The 16,142-nt window shown below is 36.4% G+C and overlaps 1 protein-coding gene across 14 annotated transcripts in view; it reads left to right on the top strand.

Moving 5' to 3' along the window:
* The window catches only part of PEAK1 (pseudopodium enriched atypical kinase 1), a 346,674-nt gene that overhangs the window by 81,449 nt on the left and 249,083 nt on the right, over positions 1 to 16,142 (top strand). For 9 of the 14 annotated variants that reach the window (XM_074328320.2, XM_074328321.2, XM_074328316.2 and 6 more), the window contains one exon: positions 5,856 to 5,898. The exons of the other annotated variants lie outside the window; for them this stretch is intronic. The gene's annotated coding sequence lies outside the window, so the exon portion shown is untranslated. The remainder of the gene's footprint in view (positions 1 to 5,855; positions 5,899 to 16,142) is intronic. 14 annotated transcript variants of the gene reach the window in all.

Genomic DNA, 16,142 nt, shown 5'->3' with positions numbered 1-16,142 from the left:
TATTTGTTGAATGACCAAGTAAATATTTCTATTGGCTAGTCATATAATTGTCTTTTACTCTTTCATTTTTTTCTCCATTGGTAGTCAGAAAGGCACAATTAATGTTTTGCAGTTAACGTTTTACATATTTTTGATGTTTTTTCTCTTCCTTTGCTTTTCTGTTCCTTAGTTGAATTCTTTCAGAGAAAAGGGGGTGGGGAGCCTTCTGATATTCAAACTCTGGAAATGTGTCTATTTCAATATGTCTGTTGTTTGCCAGGTGGGTGTCTGAGCGGGTGCAACCTAGTCACTACAAGCAGTTAACAGGTGGGAAAGCTGGCTCCTAATGGTTGGTTCTAATGCTTGAGTTGAGTTGGCCTCTACCCCAAAGGACTGTTGCTGTCAACATAGCAAAATGAAATTGCATTCCCGTAAATATTTTTTTTCTAGGATTATAGTAGAGAAACAAATTCTAAGTTTATAAAATAAGTTAAAAATGTGTCAACAGAATAGAACAGAATAATGACCTGCTATTACAATTTGAATTCTGAGGCACAGCAGCAACATTTGTTTTCAGAAGAGTTGACACTGAAACAGTAGCACTTTTAGTTCTAGTGAAATGACTTTATTATGCCCAAAGGATAGATTTAATAACTTATTTATTGGTGTTGGTGAGGAAAGTGACAATTATATAAACTATAATATTTGATACTCAGAGCTTTGGTTTGTGGCCTAGTTTTTGAGTCCCTTGTAGGGTTTCCAGGTGGGAATTCCCGCCCATTCTCAGGAATTTTTTTTCGCTTTCTTGTTCCCGAATCCTGAGATATAAACTGTTTTCTGTTCTCCACGAGGACTCATTTCCATAAAATGACGGCCGATACTGCTAACTACCTGGGTTCAAGGAGCAGATTTTCCCGATTTCCAGACCAACTTTTCTCGGGATTTGAGAATGGAAAAGCAAAATAAATTCCCTTGAACGGGTGGGAATTCCTGCCTGGAAACCCTAGCAATAAATAGGAAAAATGTCTAAGAGCTACACTGTGAGTAGTACGTTTATTTCCCATTGTGGATATTACTGGGTTCAAGGAACCGATTTTCCCGATTTCCCGACCAACTTTTCTCGGGATTCAGGAACAGGAAAGTGAAAAAAATTCCTGATAATGGGCGGGAATTCCCACCTGGAAACCCTAGTCCTGTGCTCCTTCAGTTAACTTTGTGGAAAGGGGCAGATTTGGAAAGAATGCAACTTAATTTCCTTTCTATTTCATCCCCCAACTGTTAGTTCATTCAATCTGGATTCCATTTGACTGGTAGAGGTTAACATTGTTCTGTGCCATAAACAATGAATGTAAATGGGTTTCATGTTAAGAGTGTGTCAGTTCTGAGTTTTGTGTTGACACTTACCTCAATGTTAGCAAACATGGTGTTGGTTTGCCTTGGTCCTTTTAGATAAGTTTTGTTGGATGTGATTCCCAACCTGAGCTAGTTGTGAATAATGCTCCCCTTGAAAATCTCCTTCTAATCAATACTCCTTCCTTTCATTCCTTTGGAACCTGTGGCCTTTCGTGAAACTAAGAGATTTTGTGTCACTAAATTTTGATTTAATATTTTGTTACAAAAATTAAGGCAAGCTTCTTGCACAATGAGGATATTTGTTTTTTTTGATGAATGAAACATGCCTTTGTTATTCTAATGTGACTCATGGTGGACCGCTCAGTAACTTCAGGATGGGGGGGCTGGTTACCAGAAACACCAACCACATGAATAGAGGGTTAGGATTTTGGACTAGTCTGACCTCTGGAAAGGTGGGGAAGGTTTGGAGATTGAAATGTTCAATCATGTGGCTAGTGATTTAGTCAGTTATGCCTATGGAATGAAACCTCAATAAGAACTCTGGACACCAGTGATCAGTGGAGCTTTCTGATTGGTGAATACACTGATAGGCTGGGAAGATGACACACCCTGATGCATGGGGAGAGGGCACGGAAGCTCTTTGTTTGGACTCCTCCCAGACCTTGCCCTAGGTGGATCTTTTACAGTAAAACTGTAATTATAAATATAATACTTTCCTGAGTACTGTGAGTCATCCTAGAAAATTATCAAACTGAGGGAGTCAGGGCAACCCCTGATTTGTGGCCAGTTAAGTGGAAATGCAGGTGGCGTGGGGAGTCCTGCAGTGCAGGTCGCATCTGCAGGAAGTGCAGGCTGTGTGCTCATGCCTTTGCCTTGTGGTTGCTGCATGGACTCGGAATGGGTGCTGCCAGAACTGAATTGCAGTGTACTCATTTAGGGTTGAAACAGGATGGTGGTGAGTTTGTTACAATTAATGAACCACTGTTGATACTTTATTATAAACTAAAGTTATAGTTTGCATTAGGGTTTACTCTTTAAGTTGTATAGTTTTGTGGGTTGTGACAAATTCATAATATCATGGGTTTATCAGTACAGTATCATACAGAGTAGTTTCACTGCCCAGTAAAAAAAACCCTTGTGTATCACCGAGTCATATCTCTTCTCTTGTCCCAAACTCCTCCCACCAGCACTCATCTTTTTATCGTCCCTATGGTGTTTGCCTTTTCAAGACTGTTAATAGTTGGAATCATGTAGTATGTAGTCTTTTCAGACTGGCTTTACTTAGCACTATGCTGTTAAGGTTCGTCTGTGTCTTTTTGTGGCTTGCTTAGCTGATTTATTTTTATTGCTGAATAACATTCCATTGTGTGAATTTACCACAGTTTACTCATCTATTGAAGTATATCTTGATTGTGTCCAAGTTTTGGAAATTATGAATAAAGTTGCTGTAAACATTCATGTGCAGATTTTTGAGTGGACCTTGTATCTCAGATTAGAGCACAATATAACTTTACTTTTGCAGGAAAGTTCCAAACTGCTCTCCAGAGTGGCTGCGCCATTTGCATTCCCATCCGCTATGAATGAGTTCCTGTGGCTCCACGTCCTTGTCAGCATTTGATGTTGTCACTGTTTTGAAAATTAGACATTCTAATAGGTGTGTAGTGGTATCTCATTGTTTCTTTTTTTTTTCTTAATAAAATGTTTTTTATTTTAATTATTTTCCAGTTACAATTGATACACAGTATTATATTAGTTTCAGGTATACAACATTGTGATTAGATATTTACATACCTTACAAAGTGATTGCCCAGATGAGTCTAGTACCCATCTGGAACCATGCATAGTTATGACAGTATTATTGACTGTATTCCTGTGCTGTACTTTACATCCCTGTGACTATTATAACTGACAGTTTGTACTTCTTAATCCCTTTCACCTTTTCCATCCCTTCCCCCAAACCGTCCTTCCGTTTGGTAACCATTAAGTTTTTCTCTGTGTCTGTGAGTTTGTTTCTGTTTCGTTTGTTCCTTTATTTAGTTTTGTAGATTCCTCATATAAGTTAAATCATATGGTATTTATTTGTCTTTTTCTGACATATTTCACTTAACGTAATACCCTCTAGGTCCATCCACGTTGTCACAAATGGCAAGATTTCATTCTTTTTTACGGCTGAGTAATATTCCATTGTATATATGTACCACCTCTTCTTTATCCAATTGTTTATTGATTGTATAAAGAAGCACTTAGGTTTCTTTTATATCTTGGCTATTGTAAATAACTCTGTAATGAGCATAGGTGTGCATATATCTTTTCAAATTAGTGTTTTGGTTTATTCCGATAAATACCCAGAAGTGGGGTTGCTGGGTCACAAGGTAGTTCTATTTTTAATGTTTTGAGGAACCTCCATACTGTTTTCCATAGTGGCTGCACCCATTTACAATCCTATCAGCAGTGCACGAGGGTTCATATTACTCCACATCCTCTCTAAAATTTATTTGTTGCCTTTTTTATGATGCCATTCTGACAGGTGTGAAGTGATATCTCATTGTGGTTTTGATTTGCATTTCCCTGATGATAAATGATGTTGAGCATCTTTTCATATCTATTAGACATCTGTATGTCCTCTTTGGAAAAATCTCTGTTCAGGTTCTCTGCCCATTTTTAAATTGGATTATTTGTTTTTTTGTTTGTTTGTCTTTTGGTGTTAAGTTGTAAGAGTTCCTTGTGGCGGCCAGATGGCTTAGTTGGTTAGAGCGTGAGCTCTTAACAACAAGGTTGCCAGTTTGATTCCCACATGGGCCAGTGAGCTGTGCCCTCCACAACTAGATTGAAAACAATGGCTTGAACTTGGAGCTGAGCTGCTGGTGGGCGACCAGTTGGGTCAGTGGTTGGAGTGAGGTGCTCAGAACAGCAAGGTCACCAGTTTGAGTCCCACATGGGCCATGAGCTGCGCCCTCCACAACTAGATTGAAAACAGCAACTTGACTTGGAGCTGAGCTGTGCCCCCGACAACTATATTGAAAAAAAACAAACAACACCAATGACTTGACATCCTGGGAAAACACACTGTTCCCCAATATTCCGCACCCCCTCCAAAAAAAAAGAATCCCTCATATAATCTGGGTATTAACCCCTAATTAGATGTATTGTTGCTTCAATATCTGCAAATCAAGTAATGTCATACACCACATAAACAAAAAAATGAAGGAGAAAAATCATATGGTCATATCAATAGATGCAGAAAAAAGCATTTGACAAAATCCAGCATCCATTTATGGTACAAACTCAGCAAAGTGGGGACAGAGGGGACATACCTCAAATTAATAAAGGACATTTATGACAGACCCACAGCTAACATCATACTCAATGGTGAAAAGCTAAAAGTGTTTTACTTAAGATCAGGAACAAGACAAGGATGTCCACTTTCACCACTTCTATTCAGCATAATATTAAAAGTTTACATTGCTGTGCAAAAACTTTTTAGTTTGATGTAGGCCCATTTGTTTATTTTTGCTTTTGTTTCCCTCATTTGAGAAGACATATCCAAAAAATACTGCTAAGAGAGATGTTAAAGAAATGATTTTTTACATTTTTTTCTAGGAGTTTTATGGTTTAGGTCTTATATTGAAGTATTTAATCTATTTTGAGTTTATTCTTGTATGTGGTGTAAGAAGGTGGTACAGTTCCAGTTTTTTGTATGTATCTGTCCAGTTTTCCCAACACCATTTGTTGAAGAGACTAATTTATTCCATTGTATATTCTTGCCTCCTTTGTCGTAGATTAATTGACCATATAGGTGTGGGTTTATTTCTGGGCTCTCTATTCTGTTCATTGTTCTATGTGTCTGTTTTTATGACAGTACCGTGCTGTTTAGATTACTGTAGCCTTGTAGTATAGTTTTTAAATTAGGTAGGGTGAAACCTCCAACTATATTCTTGTTTCTCAAGATTGCTGTGGCTATTTGGGCTCTTTTTTAGTTTCATATACAAATTTAAGATTATTTGTTCTTGTCCTGAGAAGAATGTCATTGGTATTTTGATAAGGATTAACATAAATCTGTAGTTTGCTTTGGGTAGTACAGTCATTTGAAGGATATACATCGCTCCTATCCAGTAGTGTAGTATAGCCTTCCATTTATTTGTGTCTTCTTTTCTTCTCGTTTCTTTCTTTTTTTTTTTCTTTTCTTCAATATCTTGTAGGTTTCCGAGTACTGGTCTTTTACCCTCTTGGTTAAATTTATTCCTAGAAATTTTATTCTTTTTGATGCAGTTGTAAATATGGTTGTTTTTGTAATTTCTCTTTCTGATAGTTCATTATTGGTGTATCAAAATGTAACCAATTTCTGAATATTAATTTTGTATCCTTGTACTTTACTGAACTTATTTATCAATTTCAGTAGTTTCACGTGGACACTTGAGGGTGTTCTACTTATGGTATTATATCATCTGCAAATAGTGACAATTTAATTTCTTCCTTTCTAATTTGGATGCCTTGTGTTTCTTTTTCTTGTCTGATTGCTGCAGGCAGGACTTCCAAAACTTCATAAATGGCCTTTATTATATTGAGGTATGTTCCCTTTATTCCCACTTTGCTGAGAGTTTTTATCACAAATGGATGCTTATTTTGTCAAATGCCTTTTCTGCATCTGTTGATATGATCATACAATTTTTCTCCTTCATTTTGTTTATGTGGTATATCATGTTAATTGATTTGCAGATTTTGAACCAACCTTGAATCCTGGGAATAAATCCCACTTAGTCGTGGTGTATGATCTTTTTAATATTGCTGAATTCAGTTTCCTAATATTTTGTTGAGAGTTTATGCATCTATGTTCATCAAGGTTACTGACCTGTGATTTTCTTATTTTGTAGTGTCTTTGGTTTGGATTCTGGGTAATGCTGGCATCATAACAGGAGTTTGGGAGCCTTCCCTCTTCTTGATTTTTTTGGAATAGTTTGAGAAGCCATACGTGTTAATTCTTTGAATGTTTGATAAAATTCACCTGTGAAGCCATCCAGTCCAGGACTTTGTTTGTTTTGGGAGAATTTTGATTACTTACTCAGTTTTGTTAGTAGTTAATCGGTCTGTTCAGATTTTCTGTTTCTTCTTGACTCAATCTTGGAAGGTTGTATGTTTGTAAGAATTTATTTCTTCCACATTGTGCAATTTGTTGGCATATAATGTTCATAGTATTTTCTTATAATCTTTTGTATTTCTGTGGTGTCAGTTATCACGTCTCCTGTTTCGTTTTTGACTTTATTTGGATTCTCTTTTTTTTGATGATTCTGGTTAATGGTTTATCAATTTTGTTTATTTTTTCAAAGAATCATCTCTTGATTTCATTTTTCATTTGTATTGTTCTTTTAGACTCTATTTCACGTATTTTCTCTCTGGTCATTATTATTTCCTTTTTTCTACACACTTTGGCTTTCTTTGTTTTTCTTTTTCTAGTTCTTTTAGGTGCAAGGTTAGATTGTTTGAGATTTTTCTTGTTTCTTGAGGCAGACCTATATTGCTATGAATTTCCCTCTTAAAACTAATTTTGCTGTGTCTCGTAGATTTTTGTGTTGTTTTCATTTTCATTTGTCTCAAGGTATCTTTTGAGTTCTTCCTTGATCTTATTGTTAACCCATTCATTGTTTGGTAGCGTGTAATTCAGCCTCTATGTGTTTGTGTTATTTTCAGTTTTCTTTTTGTAACTGATTTCTAGTTTCATACCATTATGGTTGGAGAACGTGCTTGATATGACTTCAGCCTTGTTAAATTTATTGAACTTGTTTTGTGGTCTAACATGTGATCTATCCTGGAAAATGTTCTATGTGCACTTGAAAAGAATGTATATTCTGCTGCTTTGATGTGAAATGCTCTAAAAATGTCAATTAAATCCATCTCATTTAATGAATTATATAAAGCAACTGTTTTCCTGTTGATTTTCTGTGTGGATGATCTATCCATTTATGTCAATTAAGTGTTAAAGTCCTCTGCAGTTGCTGTATTTATTATTGGTTACTCCCTTTATGTCTATCAATATTTGCTTTATATATTTAAGTGCTTCTACATTGGGTGCATAAATGTTTACAAGGGTTATATCCTCCCGTTGGGTTGATCCTTTTGTCATAATGAAATGTCCTTCTTTGTCCCATGTTATAGCCTTTGTTTTAAAGTCTATTTGTTTGATGTATGTATTGCTATCCCAGCTTTTCCCCCCTTTTTGCATGTAGTATCTTTTTCCATCCCTTTACTTTTAGTTGGAGTGTATCTTTTAATCTGAAGTGGGTCACTTTTAAGCAGCATATCTGTCAGTCTTGGTTTTTTTTTTGTTTTTTGTTTTTTTAAATCCTTTTAGGCACCCTATGTGTTTTGATTGGAGTATTTAGTCTATTTACATTTGAAATAAGTATTGATAGGTATGTACTTATTGATATTTTATTAATTATTTTCTCTCTCTTTTTTTAAATTAAATGTTCTCTGTTCTTTCCTTATTTACCTCCTTCCTTCTCTTGTATGTTGGTGACTTTCTATAGTGCTGTATTTGATTCTTTTCTCTGTATTTCTTCTATGTCTCTTGTCGATTTTTGGTGTGGTTACCATGTATTATACTCCATATATTAATATATCAAGCTATGTTTATAGCAGTCTATTTTAAGTGGTTGGTCACTTAAGTTTGAACATATTCTAAAATCACTACCATTTTTAATCACCCCGTGCACATTTATGGTTTTTTCTTTTTTTTTTTTTCTTTCTTTTTTTTTTTTACTTCTTGTGTGGGTGTGTTTGTGAGTATTCCTTGATTTACTATTGTAATTACACATAATCTTCCTACTTTTGACCTCTACACTAGTTTTATAATTGATTGATCCATTGCTTTTACTGTTTGCCTTTGTGAAATTTTTTTCTTTCTTATATTTTCTTATTCATATTTTTGTTCTTTTCTGCTTAATGACACTCCTTGAACATTTCTTGTAATACTGGTTCAGTGGCAGTTAACTCCTTTAGCTGTTTCTTGTCTGGGAAGCTCTTTACTGCTTCTTCAATTGTAAATGATAGCCTTGCTGGGTAGAGTAGTCTTGCTTATAGTTTTCTTCCTTTATCACTTTGACTATTTCATGCCATTCATTTCTCACTTTCATAGTTTCTGTTGAAAAATCATTTGATAGTCTTATTGGAGTTTCCTTGTAGGTAACTATTTGCTTTTCTCTGGCTACCTTTAAGATTCTCTTTGGCATTTCAATTATAATGTATCTTGGTGTGGTCCTATTTGAGTTCATCTTGTTTTGGATTCTCTGCACTTCATCAACTTATATGTCTGTTTCCTTCACCTGGTTATGGAAGTTTTCAGTCATTTTTTTCAAATGGGCTTTCAATTTATTGCTCTCTCTTCTCTCTCTGGTATCCGTGGATGTGTGTTGGTACAGTTGATGTTGTCCCAGAGGCCCCTTAAATTCTCATTTTTTAAAATTTGTTTTTCTTGTTGCTGTTCTGATTGGGTGTTTTTTGCTACCTTGTCTTTCAGATTGCTGATCCGATTCCCTGCTTTATCTAATCTGCTACTGATTCCCTCCAATGTTTTCTTTCAGTTATTGTAGTCTTTAATTCTGATTGTTTTTCTAATGTTTTTTATCTCCATTTTTATGTTTTCTATCTTTTTGTTGAAGTTCTCACTGAGATCATATATTCCTTTCCCATGTTGATTGCACAGCCCTATAGCCAGTGTTTTGAACTCTGCCTCTGGTGGATTGCTTCTCTCCATCTTGTTTTCTTTTTCTTGAGTTTTATCAGTTGGGACATGTTTCACTGTCCCTTCATTTTGGCTGCCTCTGTATTTGTTTCTATGTATTAGTTTGATCTTCTTCATTTCTCTATCTTGACTGAGTGTCTTTATGTGGAGCATGTTTTGTGGGGCTTCAGTGGTGCAGTCTACCGAGTCACTTGAGCGAGGTGTTTAGAGGGGTGTCACCTGTGTGGGTTCTGTGTGCCCTCCTATTGTAGTTGCGTTTCAATTTCTGCTGGCAGGTCAGTGGGGGACCCTAAACTTACCTGCTGTGAGGGTTGGCTACAACTATAGTGGATGAACTGGGTTGCAGGAGTTGACCCCCCAGGGCTTTGGTGCCAGCCGAGACCGTTCTTTGTGTGTGTTGGTTTTGGAGCTGGTTGGGTGGGACTCTCGTATAGTCTGAAGCTGGACCATTTCACGTGTAGTCTCTTGGGAGGGGCTCTGGTGCAGGTCAAGGTCAGCCACCATTGGTGCGGGGCTGGGTGCTGCTTGTTAGGTGCTGCAAAGTGATCTGCGGTTGGTTGCTGCTTGTGTGGGGCTTGGTGGTGCTTTGGAGAGGCGACGCTATGAATGTGGGGCTGGCTCCCACTTGTGCCTGTTTTGGACCCTTTTGGGGCACTACTATGCGAGCCAAGGCCAGTCACCAGTTGTGGCAGACTTGGGGACACTTAGTTGGAGCAACAGGCCAAGACTGACTGCCATTTATGCAAGGTGTGGGGCCACCTGATGGGAGTTAACAATGCAAGTTGAGACTGGTGCTGTTTCTGCTGGGCTTGGGGTAACTTTCCAAGACTTTCAGTGTTTACCGAGTATGGCCACAGCTTGTGTGGGTTTGTGGACCTTTGAGAGAGTCTGTGTTGCAAGCAGAGGGCGGCTGACACTTGTGTGGGATTTGCAGATTTTTGGGAAAGTCTGCAGTGTAAATCTAGGGCAGTCACCACTTGTGTAAGGTCAGCGGTCCTGTGAGTGAGTCTGCAGCACAAGCTGAGGCAGGTTGCTGCTGTGGAGGAGCTGCTGGGATAGACTTAGTCCAGCCCAGTGTCTTGGTTGGGGTGACAGCTCAGGGAATCAGCAGGGTGGGATGAATGATATTAGCCAGGTTAACGGAGAGCATGTATTTGGTGTCTGCCTACGCCAGGCCTGCTGGGTGGAAGGAGAGCTCAACAAAGGAACAATGACTCCTGCTGGCACTTATGTCACAGGAGAGAGCTGCCCTAACCCCTCCGCTCCAGCCCTCTCCCTGAAGTTAGTCAAGTTCTTCTCTGTTTGTCCCTGGCGTTTTTCAAGCTACTGCCCCTGCACTAGAGCTTAGAGCAAGTAAATTTGTGTGCTGGCCCTTTAAGAGCAGCGTGCCTCGTTCTCCCACAGCCCTTTGTCTCTTTGGGATGCAATCCATGGGTTTTATCAGGCAGCTATTAGGGGGACTCCTCTTCACTGCCGTAGTCTTGTCGCTCCACATGGGGTCCTCCATAGCTGATATGTTCTCTGGTTTCTTCATCGCCACACGTGGGTGGGAGACTGTGGGAGACCTGCCCAGTCGGTGTCTCTGCCCTCCTACCAGTGTCATCATGGCTTCTTTACTTATAACCTTAGTTCTTGGAATTTTGTTCAGCTCGTCTTCACGTGGTTCTCCGTGATTGTTGTTCTATAATTTAGCTGTAACTTTGATGTGATCATGGGAACAGGCAGTCTCACAGTTAGCTACTCTGCCATCTTGACCAGAAGTCCTCATGGTTTTATCTGCAATTCCCTGATGGCATGATATTGAACATCTTTTAATATCTTTATTTTCCATCTGTGTATCTTTTATCTATTTTTAATCGTGTGTTCTCTTTTTGTTGCATTGAAGAGTTCTTCGTATATTTTGGGTAATTGTCGTTTATCAGATACGTCCTTTGCAAATATCTGCTCCTCAGTGTGTCTTGTCTTTTCACATACAATGTCTTTGGCAGAACAGAAATTCTTAATTTTAATGAAGTCCAATTGATCAGTTTCTTTATTTCTTGGATTGTGCTTTTGTTGTTGTATCTAAAAAGTCATCACCAATCCAAAGTAGCCTAGGTTTTGTCCTGTGTTATCCTCTAGAAATTTTATATTTTTGTGTTTTAATTTAGGTCTGTGATCCATTTTGAGTTAATTTTATGTAAATTTTGTTTTATATCTTAAACTATAAGATATTTGAAACAGATAGATATGAGGACCAAGATAATGACTCATATATAAAGTGGCTATGTAAAATACGAACGTTTTACCTTGTAAATCTGCAGATTATAAAATCAGTGCAGTTAAGACCTCCTGTGAATTCCCCCTAATCTCATCCCTATTCCTTTTTCAAAATTAATCAGTTTTATAAATTTGTATTTTTCAAATCCATGCGTGTTTGTATAGCTTACTAAATATTTATCATAAATGTCTGTTTTATAAGTTTTAAATTTTCACATTAACATTATGTATATTACATGTATTAATATTTCAGCAACTTGCTTACTTCAAAACCTAAACATGACACTTATCTCATTAGGTAGACCACCTCAGGGAAGATGTAGATGCCTGATCACTGCACTGTACACCTGAAGCTGAGGCTGAACAATAATGTCAACTACAATAATATACATATATATAGTTACAAGAAGCAGAGTACAGCATTAGGAGTAGAGACAGTGGAAATGTAATGGCTTTGTGCGATGTCAGAGGGATAGTGGATGGGGGGAGGGAGTTTGACACAGTGTGAGAGATATAAATGATAAATGTCTATAACTGTTACATTGTTTTGTACACCTGAAACTAATAAAACAAACAAACAAAGAAACAAGAAAACCTAAACATTATTTTTGCAACTTAGAGGATTTTTTTTAATCACAGGAAATAATATTTATTTTAATTGAGAGTAATTAAAGTGAAAAAATTAGTTATTAGTTGTAACTTTATTTTGGTTTCCTCTACTAGAATAGATTTATTTATAATATGAGGTTTAATCTTTCAACCCTCAAACGTTGTATCTTTAAATTTTGTTATGGGTTGTATTTTTTAGAGGCTTAGTAAATTGATTCTGAAGACCTATTTTATTTTATTTTATTATTTTATTTTATTTTATTATTTTATTTTTTTATTTTATTTTATTTTTTTATTTTTTTATTTTATTTTATTTTTTTATTATTTTATTTTATTTTATTTTATTTTATTATTTTATTTTATTTTATTTTTTAATTTTATTTTATTTTATTTTATTTTATTATTTTATTTTATTTTACTTTATTTTATTTTATTTTATTTTACTTTATTTTATTTTACTTTATTTTACTTTACTTTACTTTACTTTACTTTACTTTACTTTATTTTACTTTATTTTACTTTACTTTATTTTACTTTATTTTACTTTACTTTACTTTACTTTACTTTACTTTACTTTATTTTACTTTATTTATTTTATTTTATTTTATTTATTTTATTTATTTTATTTTATTTATTTTATTTTATTTTACTTTACTTTACTTTACTTTACTTTACTTTACCTTTACCTTTACCTTTACCTTTACTTTATTTTTTTGGTGTTTCCTAGGTACCCTGTTAAGGATACTCAACAGAAGCCAGAAAGACTTAATTATTTAAAGTATGCTGCTAGTTGGAGAGTCTGCCCTTTCATAGATTGCTTTCTAGGGCTCTTTTTAAGTTGTGGATATTCTTTACTACAACCATCATTTTTTTAATGAGAGTTTCATTTCTAGGTTAAATGAGAAGAGCCGTACAATTCAAAGTGGAGTTAGAGCTGTAGCTTCCTCCCACAGCTTGAGGAAAGCGACTTGATTTTGCTTGGGGTGGGAACCTACTTATTTATTCTGATGTACTGTGTTTTCCCGAAAATAAGACCTAGCCATACAATCAGCGCTAATGTGTCTTTTGGAGCAAAAATTAATATAAGACCCCGTATTGGTATTGGTATTGGTATCGGTATCGGTATCGGTATCGGTATCGGTATCGGTATCGGTATTGGTATTTATTGGTATATTTTTGCTCCAAAAGACGCATTATCACTGGTTGTCCAGCTATGTCTTATTTTCGGGGAAACACAGTATGTAGCAGGTTTCATCCTGCAAAAGCAGAAGCTGTCAGATCTTTCTAGAATTTTCTGTGGCCTGAATTAAAGCTGTACCATACAGAATTGCAGCTTTTAGGGAAGGCTACTCCTATTGTATGCTGTGTTAGTTGTGCCTCCTAACCTGTCATTGTTAGTTTGATTATTATTGCTTATTTTATATCCTTTGGTGTATAGTTTGAGTTTGGTAGCAAAAAAAGGTGTATTTTAACTGTTTTACACATTTGAAAATAATGAACTCTCTCTTTCCCCAAGAGAATTTATTATCGGTTCCTAAAAGCTGAATGGCATTTTCAATCCAGATTATTTTTTTATGTGCGTCCTGAAAAATCTGTTACAGGCCTACCTTGGAGATATTGTGGGTTTAGTTCCAGACCACTGCAATAAAACAAATATCGCAGTAAAACGAGTCTTAGTTTTTTTGCTGATGGAGGGTCTTGCCTTCAATTTGTAAAAAAATGCAACATCTGTGAAGTGTAACAAAATGAGATATACCTGTATTTCATAAAGCATCATTGGCAGATTCATTTGTAATTTAATAAGAACAGACTAATATGCCAAGGGAAGTGATTTTTGATTCCCTGTTCTTCCTGCTCAGCTCTGTTGCATGAAATGCTAAAATAGTCTCCCTACCTTGAAGTGTCCTCTACAAGGATGAAGTGATTCCCTGATTTTGTCTTCCTACCCCGTCTTGTATTAAGATTGTGTCCATATCTGTGGTACACTAATAAATGGGTACTGATAAATGACTTTTTCCTACTGAATTTTCTAGAGTTCATTTTGTGCATGATGCCATGGGTTTAAATGTCCTCATTCACAGGAATTGGTCCATAGTAAATGTTTTGCAACATGATCCCTAAGATAAGGGTGTAAATTAAAAATCGAGTTAGTGTAGATTCTCTGTGCCAGATTACAATGTATCTCCTGCTTGGGACTTTATCGTCAGGGTCTTTACGTGAAAAGGGATGTATTCAACTTAATTTCAGGATGTTATAGACCTATTATTTTCAGACAAGTCATCAAATTCTCAGTTTGGTCATGTAGTTACTTTAGATTATTGATTGTAATCTTCAGTGATTATTCTTTCTTGATTTTTAAAAATCAATATTTACTGATGTTTTCTTTAAATAAATGAAGTATTTCTGGCTCTTTTAAAATAAATGATATTAATTTGTCTTAGCATTCTTTGAACAGTTCTTTTTTTAATGCTCTGATGACTAGATTGTCTTGTCCCGTTGAGTTTCTTTTGGGTTTCCATACTCCCCGACCTATTTCCCAGACTTTAGGAGCACAGAATCATGCTCTCATTGCTGACATCCGCAGGGCTTGTCCCATCTCTTGATTGTTATTTCATTGTCTTCATCCCACTCATTTCCCTGTCTCCCTCATTTTGCTTCCCCCTATAAGTACCCATTCTAATTTAGTTAATACATGTCTTTAGATATTTGTGTATCTTTGGAAAATACATATAAGTTTGTAATTTTCATAAATGGCATTGGCCTGTGCATCTCATTTTATTATTTTTAAAATTCAGCCCTATGTTCGTTAAAACATTTCTTCCAGTTTTTTTTTTAAATTAAATTCATTGGGGTGACAATATATATTGTCAGTAAAATTATATAGGTTTCAAGTATACAATTCTATAATCCTTCATCTATTTATTGAATTGTGTGTTCACAGCCCTATATTTAAATGATCTACCTTGTTGCTGAATGTAACTCTGGTTCATTACTTCTGACTGCTGTAGAGTATCATGTGCACCTCTTACCCATGCATACTGTGTATCCGTCTTACATACACCCTCCCCTAGTGGTGTTATGTACCATAGACAATGCTGCAATGATAGTCTTTATTTTATTTTATGGAGATGTACACTGAAGAGTGTGATTGGTGTATTGTTGGCTGTCCATTATTTAAATTCACTAATAACTAGATTGCTCTGTAGAATGACCAGACAGTTTATACTCCTTTGAGCTGTGCATGTGGATTCACAGATCATTTTCTGTGTAAGCGACTCAGCAGGGACTCAAGAGTGGAAAAGCTGCCTTGGTTCCTAGTCACGTTCCCCGTAAAGGGAGATTTTTTATTATTGTTAACTTTATTGGGGTGACATTGGTTAGTAAAATTATATAGGTTTCAAGTGTACATTTGTATAATACATCATCTATATATTGTATTATGTGTTCACCATCCAGAGTCACTTTTTTTTCCCCGTCGCTGTATATTTGACCCTCTTTACCCTTTTCTATACCCCCGTCCCCCCTTACCCTCTGGTAACCACTTAACTGTTGTCTGTGTCTATGACTTTCTGTTTCTTGTTTGTCTTGTTCTTTTGTTGTTTTCAGTTTTATATCCCACATATGAGTGAAGTCATATGGTTGTCGACTTTTTCTGTCTGACTTATTTCACTTAGCATAATAATCTCAAGATCCATCCATGTTGTTGGAAGTGGCAGTATTTCATCTTATGGCTGAGTAATAAAGGGAGATTTTTGATGAGAGACTATGAGGGTGAGTCCTCATTGCCAAGTAACTGGGTGTGCCAGCCGTGTGGAGTTTAGCTCAGCAAGCTGTGAGCGATTCGATTGTGTGTGCCTAGCATGGTTCTTGTAGTGCAAACATGAATGAAGGACTGCTCCCAAAGCTCTTTGGTTGTACGACCAGTATGTAGAGTACTCAGCGGTTCCCTCTCTTTGGGGCAGACATTTTTACTTCAGCTCTGAGAAGTGGGCTCTGGTCGTCAGTCTTTTGTGGCAGCCTCCTAAAGTCACTGCTGTTCTTTCTAAGATTCCTGGCCTATATTAACTCTGACTGTTCAGGATCCCACCACGTCGTTGTCATACATAAGGGGCCTAGTCACTAAGTTCCCAGATGCTGTCCAGGTTGCGGGATTTCCCAACTAGCGACGTTTTTGTTGTCAAAAATATCCAGTCATTAAAAACTG

The sequence above is a fragment of the Rhinolophus sinicus genome, chromosome 3 (assembly GCF_057876585.1).
Source record: "Rhinolophus sinicus isolate RSI-liver-muscle chromosome 3, RSI-T2T, whole genome shotgun sequence".
NCBI classification, from domain to species: Eukaryota; Metazoa; Chordata; class Mammalia; order Chiroptera; family Rhinolophidae; genus Rhinolophus; species Rhinolophus sinicus.
This window is presented reverse-complemented; position numbering and strand designations above follow the sequence as displayed.